The following is a 13,138-nucleotide window of genomic DNA, read 5'->3' as shown; positions in this document are numbered from 1 at the left end:
AATATTTTTTTCACTTGTTTACATTTAGTTTGGAAATTTTCGTTCCAACCATCGAACTTTGCCAGCTCCTCACATGGTTTAACTGTGTAAGCCGATTGGATAGAACCTTGGAATTCTTCGCGGGAGAAGCGGGCCGTTTTCACCATTGCGAAAATGTCAAAACCCGTTTTCGCGCCAAAACTGAGATTGGCCTTTTTCGCGGGGAGGGGACGATAAGTTGGTTTTACAAATTCACTGTAAACATTGGGCACTTATATAGCTCAAAGTTACTTTGAAACAAATTCTTTTGTTCTGATTTACATACAAGTATTTACACTTGCAAAATTCAAAGCACATTCAAACAACTGCATAGATCTTAACATTTTTAAACTGGTTGTTTTGTCTTTATTACTACTTGTGTACATTCTTTTGTATTGCCCTCTTTATATTAACTTTCAACATATATATTATATCCAGTATTTGTAGATCTCAGATGTTCTACAATGTAAATGTGTAGGGTTCTTGTTACTTGTTACACCCATATCCATTTCATAATGCCTTAACACTGATACAGGATATAAGTGAATTTTGATTATTTTATTTATGTAAACTTATTCTTTATGCTGATGACAGTGCCATCCTCACATTCTCACAAAGATCCTAGTATCAGCAGGAGTGTTTTGGGTAAAGAACGTAAAATTGTAGTAAATGGTTAGTGGATAACAAACTGTCTTTACATCTTGGAAAACTGAATGTATAGTGTTTGGTTCCAAAAGAAAATAATCTATACTTCATAACTTAATTGTAATGATCACACTATTGTTTCTCAATCTGTTAAATACCTTGGTTAAATATTGGACACTGATCTTTCTGCTACATCTATTGTTAATAATATTATTTAAAAGGTGAACTCAAGAATAAGATTATTGTATAGACAAAACCACTGTTTGAATATGGAATTAAGAAAATTGTTATGTAGCTCATTGGTTCAATGCCATGTTGACTATGCTAGCTCTACATGGTATAATGGTTTTAGTAAACATTAAAAAATAGATTACAAGTTGTACAGAATAAAGTTCTTAAATTTATTCATGGATGTGACTCTAGAAAATCTTTGAAAGTTAAAGATTTTAGTAGTATTGGTTGGTTAAATGTTCAAAATAGAGTTAAGCAATAAACACTCAACCATGTTTATAAAATTGTTAACAAGAAATGTCCTTCTTATATGTATAATAAATTTAGTTAAATGTATGATATACATAGTCGTAACAGTAGACATAGTAAAGGTAATTTTTATTTACCTCCAGTGAATGGTTTTACCAGCACTACTTTTTATTATAATAAAGAGATCAAAGACTGGAACTGTCTACCTGCTGATGTTAAAACCTTTAAGAATAAATATTAATTTAAAAAGAAAGTGAAAACTGCTCTCACAGACAATATGAAATTGAAAGAAAATGCCGATTTTGTTTTTTACTAGTAGTCTTATTGTTTGAATTAATGTTTTATGTGATTGGTTTGTTATATATATATATATATATATATATATATATATATATATATATATATATATATATATATATATATATATATATATATATATATATATATATGACTGTTGTTTAAATAAGTCATCAATACAGTACCTGTACGTACATCTAAATGTGATAACAAGATAATAGTATAACCAGTGCTCTCTTATAATATATGGTAATTACTATTTGATCAATATTAAATGAATGATATTTGTATGCGTATTAATGCCACCATTTTTGTACATTTGCCACCCATTTATAGGACCCCATTGGAAATAAGTTGCAAAACTATCATGGGACATCCTGTGGTATATATGTCTTGTCTTGATTTCAACATTTTGTAACTACTTGCTATTTCAGATCTCTGCTAAATACACTGACTAGTTACTTGTAATGTAACTGAATTTAACTGATTAACTTTGACTGTGATATTCAAAATGTGATCTATCATTGCATTGTGATCCAAAACCTGTGATAATTGTTTTCAAATTGTTAAATGATGTTAATTGAATATATTGTATGATCTGTACTTGTATGACATATATATACATATGCACAAATAAATCAATAAATCAATATTAAGTACAGTGTGACTGTGTTGCCAGACATATTACAGTTTAATTACTTCATGTCAGTAATGGCAGTCAGGGATGGAAACTATCTTTTTACAGTTGTTGCCTGCACTGTCAACCATATTTAGTGTTTTTGTTTCCCAGCTAAATAGTACCGAACCCAAAACCATGGGCATATCTGTGATATGTATCTTAAATTTTCTTAAAAGATAAAAAATATAAATTTTAACAACACCACTCCTGAGTTTTAACATTTCCAATACAATATGTATTATTTTGAGAGGCCATTCTGAATTGAGTTCATTTCCAAGGGCAAAGTTATGCTTTAATTTATGAATATTACACAACTGAACATTGTTACATTGTCCCTAATTTTAATGGCACTGGATTGTTTAACACTTTAAAAACCTAATTACCTGGCCGGGATAACAACATCTTGAATTAAAATGCCTAGGCTAAAATATAAACAATATCTGTCGGAAGTACTGTATGGTTGCCATCATCAAATGTACAGAAAGAATCGTTTTTCAAATTCAATCGAGCTCCCCACTAATTCCATTCTATGAAAGCTTTCAACTGTCTCAATACTGGTAATAGTAAACACCACTGAGGGCCATATGGCTATGGTCCATATACAGTTTGTGACTGCCTGGCTGGTCACTATAATGCCATTGGGACCAACGTGGAGTTTACTATTTCTTATATTAAACCGAAGAGTTTTCTCTGCACCACTGTACAGTGTTGTACGATTGTTTATGGTATAGAACATAAACATATTGATTGAATCTCAAAGTTTGTCGCCATGCCGAACATCAGCAATGTTGCATTGAATATAATTTAAGAAATACTGGTTCTTTTAAGTTTGAATAATCTTGTTGTTTTCACTTCAATAAACAACTAATTGGCTTTTTTAACATTTTATTAACATTTGAATATTTTGTATGCAATGACAGCTTATTTGAAACAATAACAGAAATAAATATTCTATTATATTACTCCTCAGAGATATTGGTCCTTATATATCTATAGTATCGTTGAATTTAGTGCAAATATAGTGGTGTGTAACCCGAACTATATTTTCGGTGTAATATCTTCCGCCTAGAGGTCACAATATACCAAACGATTTCCTACACAAATTCAATGTAAAAGCAATAACTTCAACAAAAAATAAAGTCAAACTTTTGCGCATAGAGACCCCCATAACCATCCCTTTTCTTAAAGAGCATTCCAAGCCGCAATAATTTAGACAATAAAAAAGGGGGGTCATGCGTTATGCAAGAAAGAACTCTGCGAATCAGCGGTTACTGTTTTACAGCCATCTATTTACCGGGTTCGTACCAGTGGATGAGGGTTTCCCGCCATCTGTCAAAGTCTCATGTAGTCTCCAACCTTCAAGCAAATGAGTGAATTTCTGTTAAACATCAATGTTTTCCCTACCACATGCACAAAAAAACATTCTAAAATAAAGTCATGGCAAGTGCCCACACAGAGGATTGTGTCTTCTTGTAAATGATGTTCAGGTTTTTAAAGAGTATAGTATATTGCACTCCAAAAAGATTTAGTATATTGTAACCTAGAGGCGTTAGAAATGTCCTTCCACCAAATACACCCGAGAGACGATCGCCGTTATGGTAACATACACCTTCAAAACGAAATAATTTATGAAAATGAAATACAAAGTGGAAAAACAATGGGGAAAGTGAGCAATAAAGAAATTGAAGAAGTTATAAGAAACCTTAATACCAGAAAAGCACCAGATCAAGGATGGAATTGCAGCAGAGCAAATTTAATCAGCTAAAAATGAACTAACACCAGTTATAGCTGACATTATAAATACCATATTCATAGAGTTAGATGTACCGGATGAACTGAAAGAAGGAACGTTAACGCCAGTCCACAAAAGGGAAAATCAAAAACAAATCCAGGGAACTATAGGGGTATCGTCGTAACAAACACGTTCATGAAAATCCTTGAAAGTATACTTAAAAACAGAATCGACGCATTTTTTGACAGTCAGCAAAATCCCATGCAAAGAGGCTTTACTGCAAATAGCTCCTCAATGAATGCGGCATTCATCAAATCAGAGACTATCTACAACACCAAATCTTCAGAAAACCTGTACCTCGCTAGCCTAGATGCTCAGAAGGCCTTTGACAATGTAGACCACAACATTATGTTTAACAAGCTGTACCATCTTGGAATACAAGGTCACCTATGGATCCCGCGTCGAAATATATTTAAAAGAATACCTCGGTTAAAGTGAAATGGGACAATTTACTATCTGACAAGTTTCTTCTACAACAAGGCACCAAGCAAGGAGCAAAGTTATCAACAACCTTATGTAAATGCTACCACAACAGCACGCTAGACTCTTTAACCAGAAGTAACCCTGGGGCAAATTTAGGAGAAACGAGAGTAGCAGCACCTACATGTGCAGATGACACGGCACTATTAGCAACATCCAAATCAGGACCCGTGTTCACAAAACATTTTTTGCAATCGAAAATAGATTTTTTGCATGTCATTGAAAATGGATTTCCATTGTAGTTGATAGCCAAAAAGCAAAATCGATGTCAGTTAAAATCGATTTTCCATTGCAAAATCGTTTTGTGAACACGGGGCCAGACCTACAGTCCATGCTTGACATAATTAATTTTTGCACTAGTAAGGATAAAGTGACTATTAATCCAGAAAAATCAGAGATACTTACAATTAAAGGAAACTCCTCTGGCTCCATCTATCTCAACGGCGCACCTGTAAAACATTCTACTGAAGTAAAACACCTAGGAATCATAAGAATCCCAAAGAACAACTTTAATACAGACAATCGCCTTAAAACTGCAAGGCAGACAATATATGCACTTCTTGGCCCCGGGTTACATGCAAGAAAAGGTTTCTCACCAGTTGTTGCTCTCAAATTATGGAACACCTATGCAATACCAAGAGCTTTGTATGGGGTTGAAATCTTAAAGGTCACCAAAGGGGATATAGAAAAGCTTAGCAGACAACAAAGGAGTATGTTTACGCACTTCCAAGGTCTACCAACAACTCGTACTGCGACTGCAGGAGTACATTTACTTCTAGGCAGTGAACCTATTGAGTCGATCATAGATAGACGAAGACTCTCACTCTTCACCAATATTTCTAGGCTCCAAGGCTCAGCAGAGTACAACATACTGTCTAGACAAATGACCATGGCCTCATATGACAGTCACTCTTTAGCTTCAGTCTCCAGGAAGGCTCTTCAAAAGTACAATCTCCCAGACGTCAGATACCTTTTTGAGCATCCTTTTGGAAAACCCAACACTTCCTGCTTGATTGCGAACAACTCGAAGAAACACGAAAAATTGGGACCAAAATGTTAGCAGAGATCATTGAAGAGATCCATCTCCTTGAACTTTCACTAATCAACACCAGGGAGGACCTTACCCAACTTATCATGGACTGTTCCCACAAAAACATTAGAAGTATCATACAACTACCCATGCGACTACAACTCCGTATAGAAAGAGCCAGCCAAAGCTACATCTACCACCTACACAATAAAAGAATGCAACTGCTTACACCTGGCCCCTTTGTTAACCCCACTTAATAAGACAGACCACACATAAAAATGGCAAGCGATAATAACTTTTTAATAAATTTCAATAATGATGCGCGACCGAATATTTCAGGCTAAATGATATATCATCTGTCCATACACCATAATAAACATGTGTTAAGCCGCAGTTTAAACCAATTCTGAGACACGGTCTGCTGATTTAAGGTAGCGCACCTCTAATGGGCACATATCCAAATATAATCTAATTTATTATTTTCTTAATCAGCATCATTTCACTGAACTACATACAAATTTGTGGGTAGGCTCTCCATGCTTTAAAAAAAAAATATACCGTTTTTTTTCAAACCACCCCCACGCTCGGCTTTTGTCCAGTTTATTTTCACCCATGGGGTATATAAAAGTTCCATAATTCATTCAAATTTCCAAATATGGGCATGCAGATGGTGTTTACAGATGCAGTTAAGGTGTTTTTAAAGTTTAAACAAGATGAAATAAGTATTATTTTACAGACATTTTTTGTACTAATTTTTATCTATGGAAGAGCGCCATGAAATGTAAGTTATTTCAGCCAAGTAAAAATTGAGTCGGTTAAAAACAAAGTGTCATAAAATTCAAAATAGTATCATTTAAGTTATATTTTAAACGTAGCTTTTATAGAAACACTATATACAGCAAACATACCAAAAAATAAACAGATTTAACGTTTACTTTTTGAAATAAAAATAAAAAGGCAACATGCATCATTCGTATTTTCAGCAGTCAATCACCCAATTTAGCCATAACGTTGTTTTAATTTAAAAAAAATTGAAGGATGTGCATAAAAATTCAACATATTTAACAATAAACATAGCATATACGCTATATTAAATCAAATTACGTTAGAAAAGAAATAAAACTCGTCGCAAAAAGTATGCGATGTCGGCAGGATTCGAACCTTCGCGGGAGATCCCAAAAGATTTGCAGTCCATCGCCTTAACCACTCGGCCACGACAACTTCACATAAGTGCTAGCTTAATTTACATATCCATAAGTAAACAGGTAAAAAGGCTCGTCGATCTTTGAAGAAATCGCGAAATCGAATTTTTTCAGATGATATTTTGATCAAAGTCAATATTTATTGAGAAAATAATGTATTCTAAAGGAATTACGTAAACATATATCAAAATTCGAAGTTTGAAAAAAATAAAATGCATCTCTCGGAAATAACCGATCATTGAATATCGGCAATGATCGTAAAATAAATCGCGGGAAATCATTAGGGGTGCGCTACCTTAAGTGCTGTATATAGTGTACAAAGGCATGCCTGTAAAGTTCATTGTGTTTATATGAATTCACTATTGGATTTAAACGTGAAACTTGATTTAAACCTTATCTTGGCTGGACTACCAAGATTGGGGGAAAGTACAGAACAGAACAGAACGTATGGCGGAATTTCCGAGGGTTCCCGATTGCTAACATGCGGAGACAGTCGATTTATTACCAATAGTGATACGTCGGCTATCTCCGGACTCCTCCGTAAGATTGGCAGGCAATCTCTTGCACAACGGTTAGGTTGTTTCCATTAATAAATTGAACATGTGTGTATGATGTGACTCCTTTTTTTCACTTGTTTGTTTTCCATACACTGCAGATGTTTTCATTTAATTTATTGAAAATACATGTATAATGTTTAAGAGTTTAACATAACAGGTGTCTGTGTTCAAAAAGATAAACCATACAAAGGATTTCATTATGAGTAAAATAATAAACTAGATTCGAACACCACACGATTATTCTTACATATCCGTCATACAAAAGCATACTAAATTCAACTTAATGTCTTATCATGTAATAACATGGCCGTTAATTACGGGCGCTCCGCTCATTTGGAAACGTGAGGACTTTTATAAGTTGTGGGTTGGTAGAGTTTGTAAAATCAAATCGATGTTATTTATTCCCAGCCATTTCAATTGCTTATTACATAAAACGATGGCTTTGAACATCTACAAGTAATTGCATGCACAAAAACATCAGCTTCTAGACTATCTAATAGATAATTTTCCAATTTTAGAAAAGAGATGGAGCCAATTTCTAGGAGGTGGTGCTAAGAACAGGAGGTGGCGCCAATGCAAATGTTAAGCTATTTTAAAGAGATATATTTTACGTATGGTTCCTACGTATTCTGTTAACAGATCTTATATTTATATATGTAAATGGCCTACTTTAGCACTCGTACGTTTTTAATTTGAACAAGTAGTTTTCTAATAATGCCTTGATGAATTGAAACGTTCGTCTTTGTGAGATACCAACAATTAATATGTATAATGATAAAAGTTAATGGAAAAAGACCGAGGTGTCTACATTTGCTTTGGAGTTAAAAGTGGGTAAACAACACTGGCCTTTCAGTGACATTTGGATTAAGGAACACAAATCATCGTTCCGACGACGAAATACCTGAGGCAAACGACAAACAAACATTTTTCAAATGGAATTTACTTGAATGAAGATAATAAAATACTGTATTAAACAATATTCCATAATTATAAAGAGTATCGACCAACATATTAACAACGATTTATTCAAATTATAATTGGGCCAAAAAGCCGGGTACTAGTGCCGAATGAGCCTGAAATTGAGGCCGAATGAGCCTGAAAAATACTGGGACCTAACGAGCCGACAACCGCTTCAAGAAGAAGTATTTTCCTTTATTTATTTCGTGAATTAGCATTTATTTATATAATTACTTTATAAAAACTGTTAAATTAAATTATTGGTTGTATTGAGTAGTAACACTTTTGGTATATATCGTACAACTGTTTTATTCAGAATGCTAACTTCTTAATAGAGAAGAGTAATGATTAAAACATATATTAAAACATGTACGCCTTATTTTGTTATCAATGAAATATATGTGTTTGTTCTGTAAAGATTTGGGACTACGTATTTACGTTAAAAATTAAAAATGTAAATATAACAAATAGCATCTATCAATTAAACCGTATGTCATGTGATGATGACATTGCCATACGACTGTTAATACATCGTGCATTGGGGCCACCTCCTATCATTAGCGACATCTCCTAAGCATTGGCTCCATTATCTTTTGGGAAAATGCAAATTTATATATTTGATCGACAAGAGGTCAATGTGTCTTGCATGTAACAGCTAGTATATGTTGTACGCAATAGTTAAATGTCGTTAGCGATTAAATTTGAATGTCACACAGGCAAACATTAACCAATTGCTTTTAAAATCTCCACCATGTTACAGCTTATAAAGGTTCTCACATTTCCAAATGGTTTGTGTTTGTATGTTTCTGTACATAAGTGGATGAATTAATCTTCGCTGAATCGCACTACATTGCCCGATTTTTTAAATATTGCGAAACATTCTGAAAACACATAAAAAACCAACCTACACGCTAGAATTATCCATGAAATTTCAAAACATCCCGGTCTGAGCGCCACCTCGGAAGTTGCATAGGCTCATTTATTAATGCATCTCAAAAAAGAGGTGGCGCCCGCGAGTAAAGGACGTGAAGAAACTTCGTGTAATTTCGCCGAATTTCATAAATAACTGACAAGATAATACACGAGAAATGATCTGAAAAAGTCTCCGCGGCGTAGAAATAGGGCATATGCTTTTGGCAATTGATGCCCGGCCGGTTTGATTCCTTTGATAAGCAGATTTTTCACGTATTTTTGTTCATGCTATCAAAATTATTTTAGGCTATTCCGCATATTATACTGTTTTTATTTATACTACGGAATGACATAAAGAACGAAAACGCGAGCAAATCCATGTATTTTCCCCTATCAACATTTCTCTTGCTTTACACATTTTAGACTTCCATTATGCACAATTTCAACGCTAGATGTGGTATGGTAAGACAGATTAAACGAGATTCAAAATGCTAGTTTTTATTTGGGGGGGGGCACAATATATTTCATTTGAATTGCCAGCAACGATATCCATTCATTAGACATGTATTTAATATATTTTCCTACAAAAATCAATAAGGAACATTGATTTTTATATGCTATTTTTTCGAAATATTGTACGGAATATTCGTTGTTTTTTTAGTGCTTATGGGCTTTTAATTGTAAATTTAATTGTTCCGAAACTTAGATTACGGATGAAGAATACAATGATGTAATAAAAATTAATTGTTTGAGCAAATTAATTAATTTATCTAAAATGGTTTAGAAAAGAAAAATATGGATAAACATTGTTCATATGTTTTTAAATGTAAACAATAGATAAATACGTGTTTACATAAGTCTCCAATATATTTTACAATTGCTTTAAACAGATGACCAGCCTAGAATTGAATCATATTTAAAATCATTTTAGATTTATTCATGTTTGTTTCGTAATTTCTACATTTTTCAATTGTTTACATTCCTTTTCAAGTACTAGTCTCAATGTGATGTTCGGCTCGCAAATAAACATTTTGATTACAAAACCTAATGCTTTTAATTGAGCGTTCCAAAATGGTGACCCCCAGCGTTGACGCTATACGTGTTTTATCATAGCGAAGCAAGATGATAATACAAATTGCATAAACACACTCCCATTTATCTTGTACTTTTATTCAAGAGATGCTTGAAAACTCAGTGGAGAACATCCGATAAAACAGCGACTGACCTCAATTGTTATCTGGACGACCCAAGCAAACGTATAATGGGGTATGATTAGATATGTGTGCAACGCATTATTAGTGCGGACTATACAACAATAAAGCAGGTATTTTATGTACACATACTAGTAATTTCTACAATTGTATATATTTGGAAATAAGTTTTGTCTTTGTGTAGTATTTCACTTTGAAGGTAAATATGCTTGTAAATTGAATTTTTATTAATCAGAAACGTGTGCTTTTTAATAAAATCAACTGAGATAATCTGCAATGTCATGAAACAAATAAAACGTTCAATCGTTGACAATATAAACTGATATCTCTAAAATAGAATGTAATGAAACAAGTAAGCAAATAGTGGTAAATCTCATTGCATACGAACACCGACCGATGTTTTCTGAATTAATGTCCAAAATATACAACACATACGCGAATGTTTTTTTCGGCATAGCTGTTAAAATGTTTTTTAGCTACATTACTTGCGACAATACCTGTCAACACATGAGCTTTTATTTTAAAAAGAATTCATAAAATGATTGCTTAACACATATGTTTTAATAAACATTAACAATATTTACCCGGAATTGGGGAAATTAGTAGCTGTAGAAGTAAAATCGTTATGAATTACAGGTACATAAATATTTATGAAGAATTGTATCGAGTGTTTGTTGTGATCATAAAAATTCACGAGAACCAAGAAAAAACGTTTTTTGTAGCCTACAAATCATGCACATCTCTTTGCAACCCAAGTTAAATGATACAGATCATGGATTGAGAAGTAAATTAATGTGTCGTGGTATTATATGTTCGTAATGTTGCCTATTACAATTATTAGTTTTTGTTATTGTAGATGGTGAAAATAATCCACCCATGGATACACAGATTATAAAAATCAGATCGGATCGATCTTATATTTCCTACAGTCATTGTTCCAAGAAGTAATTATCCCAACGCTTTTTGAAAAGCGTGGGGATATTGTGGTTATCTCCGCCGTCTGTCCGTCCGTCTGTCTGTCGTCCGTCCTAGCCACTATTATCTCCTACAATATTAGCACTAGAACCTTGAAACTAACACACATGGTAGCTATGAGCATATGTGCGACGGTGCACTATTCGTAATTTTAATCTGACCCCTGGGTCAAATATTATGGGGGTTTGGGTGGGGCCGGGTCAGAGATTTTCACTTATTGTTATGCCCCCGGTACGTTGCATTGGCCATAACTTTTGCAATATTGAAGATAGCAACTTGATATTTGGCATGCATGTGTACCTCATGAAGCTGCACATTTTGAGTGGTGAAAGGTTAAGGTCAAGGTCATTCTTCAAGGTCAAAGGTCAAAAAATCAAATCCAAGGGAAGTAATAAGCTTTAAAGGGAGGTAGGTAAATAACCTGCCGAATGATATAAAAAAAATAATAAATCAAAGCGGCGCAGGAGGGGCCATTGTGTTTGTTCATCCTTCAAGGTCAAAGTTTAAAAAAAACAAATCCAAGGAAAGTAATAAGCTTCAAGGGGAGGTAAGTAATGAACCTGCCAAATGATTTATTTTATAATAAATCAACGCGGCGCAGGAGGGGGCATTGTGTTTCTGACAAACACATCTTTTGATTTATGTTATTTTACATTTACTTCTTTATTTTTACACCGATTCACTTCCAATTGATACTGGACATCTCTTATGACAATACGGTCAATCTCAACTATGCATGGCCCCATTACCAACCCTGGGGTGCCCGCTGGGTCAAACATGCGGCGTGGGGATACGCGTCGGCCTCTGCCGCGCCATTTCTAGTTAATATTGTACTGGCTTCCCGCTACATAAGTAAAACCCCTTCCAAACGAAAGTTCCCTTCTGAAAATTGTACGCAGCTGTGGATACAAAAATTTGAATAGCGAGAGAATGGCACAGGAAATAGACCACTGGAGATATACATATTGTGTGGCCATAAATTGGAATGCAGTAGCATGAGAAATTGTAGTAATTAAGTCAGGACAATAATGCTAAAACTCCAGCATCATAATCAGGGAATACATTCTCGTTTGTAGGCTACCCGGTAGTCTTATATGGCCAATATACGTAAATAAATCATTTAATATCTTTGTTATACTGCTACTGCTGCTAAATACCGGTACACGAGTAGTAACGACATTATACTATTTAACGGAGGATATTTTGCCTATTGGCTAATTACTACTACTTCTACTGCTGTTGCTGCTGCTGCTGCAACTACTACTGTTGCTACTACTACTGCTACTACTACTGCTACTACTACTACTACAACTACTTCTTCTTCTACTACTACTACTACTACTACTACTTCTTCTACTACTACTACTACTACTACTACTACTACTACTACTACTACTAGTAGTAGTAGTAGCAGTAGTAGTACTACTACTACTACTGCTGCTGCTGCTGCTGCTGCTGCTTCAACAACTACTACTGCTACTTATACTACTACTACTACTACTAGTACTCTTACTACTAGAACTACTATTACTACTACTACTAATTTTACTACTACTACTACTACTACTACTACTACTACTACTACTACTACTACTTCTACTACTACTACTACTACTACTTCTACTACTACTACTACTACTACAACAACTACTACTACTACTACTACTACTACTACTACTACTACTACTACTACTACTACTACTACTACTACTACTACTACTACTACAACTACTTCTACCACTACTACTTCTACTACTACTACTACAACAACAACAACTACTACTACTACTACTACTACTACTACTACTACTACTACTACTACTACTACTACTTCTACTACTACTACTACTACTACTACTACTACTACTACTACTACTACTACTATTAATTATATAATAATGAT

At 34.1% G+C, this 13,138-nt stretch overlaps 1 protein-coding gene and 1 non-coding gene across 2 annotated transcripts in view; one reads left to right on the top strand and one right to left on the bottom strand.

The window, feature by feature from the left end:
- Positions 1 to 6,561: 6,561 nt before the first annotated feature.
- On the bottom strand, positions 6,562 to 6,642 carry Trnac-gca (transfer RNA cysteine (anticodon GCA)). Its single transcript has one exon. It is a non-coding gene; the product is annotated as a tRNA-Cys (tRNA).
- Positions 6,643 to 10,286: 3,644 nt separating this feature from the next.
- Positions 10,287 to 13,138, top strand: part of LOC127877573 (branched-chain-amino-acid aminotransferase, cytosolic-like) — a 32,512-nt gene continuing 29,660 nt past the window's right edge. Inside the window, exon 1 of the mRNA XM_052423550.1 lies at positions 10,287 to 10,373. The gene's annotated coding sequence lies outside the window, so the exon portion shown is untranslated. The remainder of the gene's footprint in view (positions 10,374 to 13,138) is intronic.

The sequence above is a fragment of the Dreissena polymorpha genome, chromosome 4, assembly GCF_020536995.1.
Source record: "Dreissena polymorpha isolate Duluth1 chromosome 4, UMN_Dpol_1.0, whole genome shotgun sequence".
Classification (NCBI taxonomy): Eukaryota; Metazoa; Mollusca; class Bivalvia; order Myida; family Dreissenidae; genus Dreissena; species Dreissena polymorpha.
Note: the sequence above shows the minus strand (reverse complement) of the source record. Positions and strands in the feature narration are given on the sequence as shown.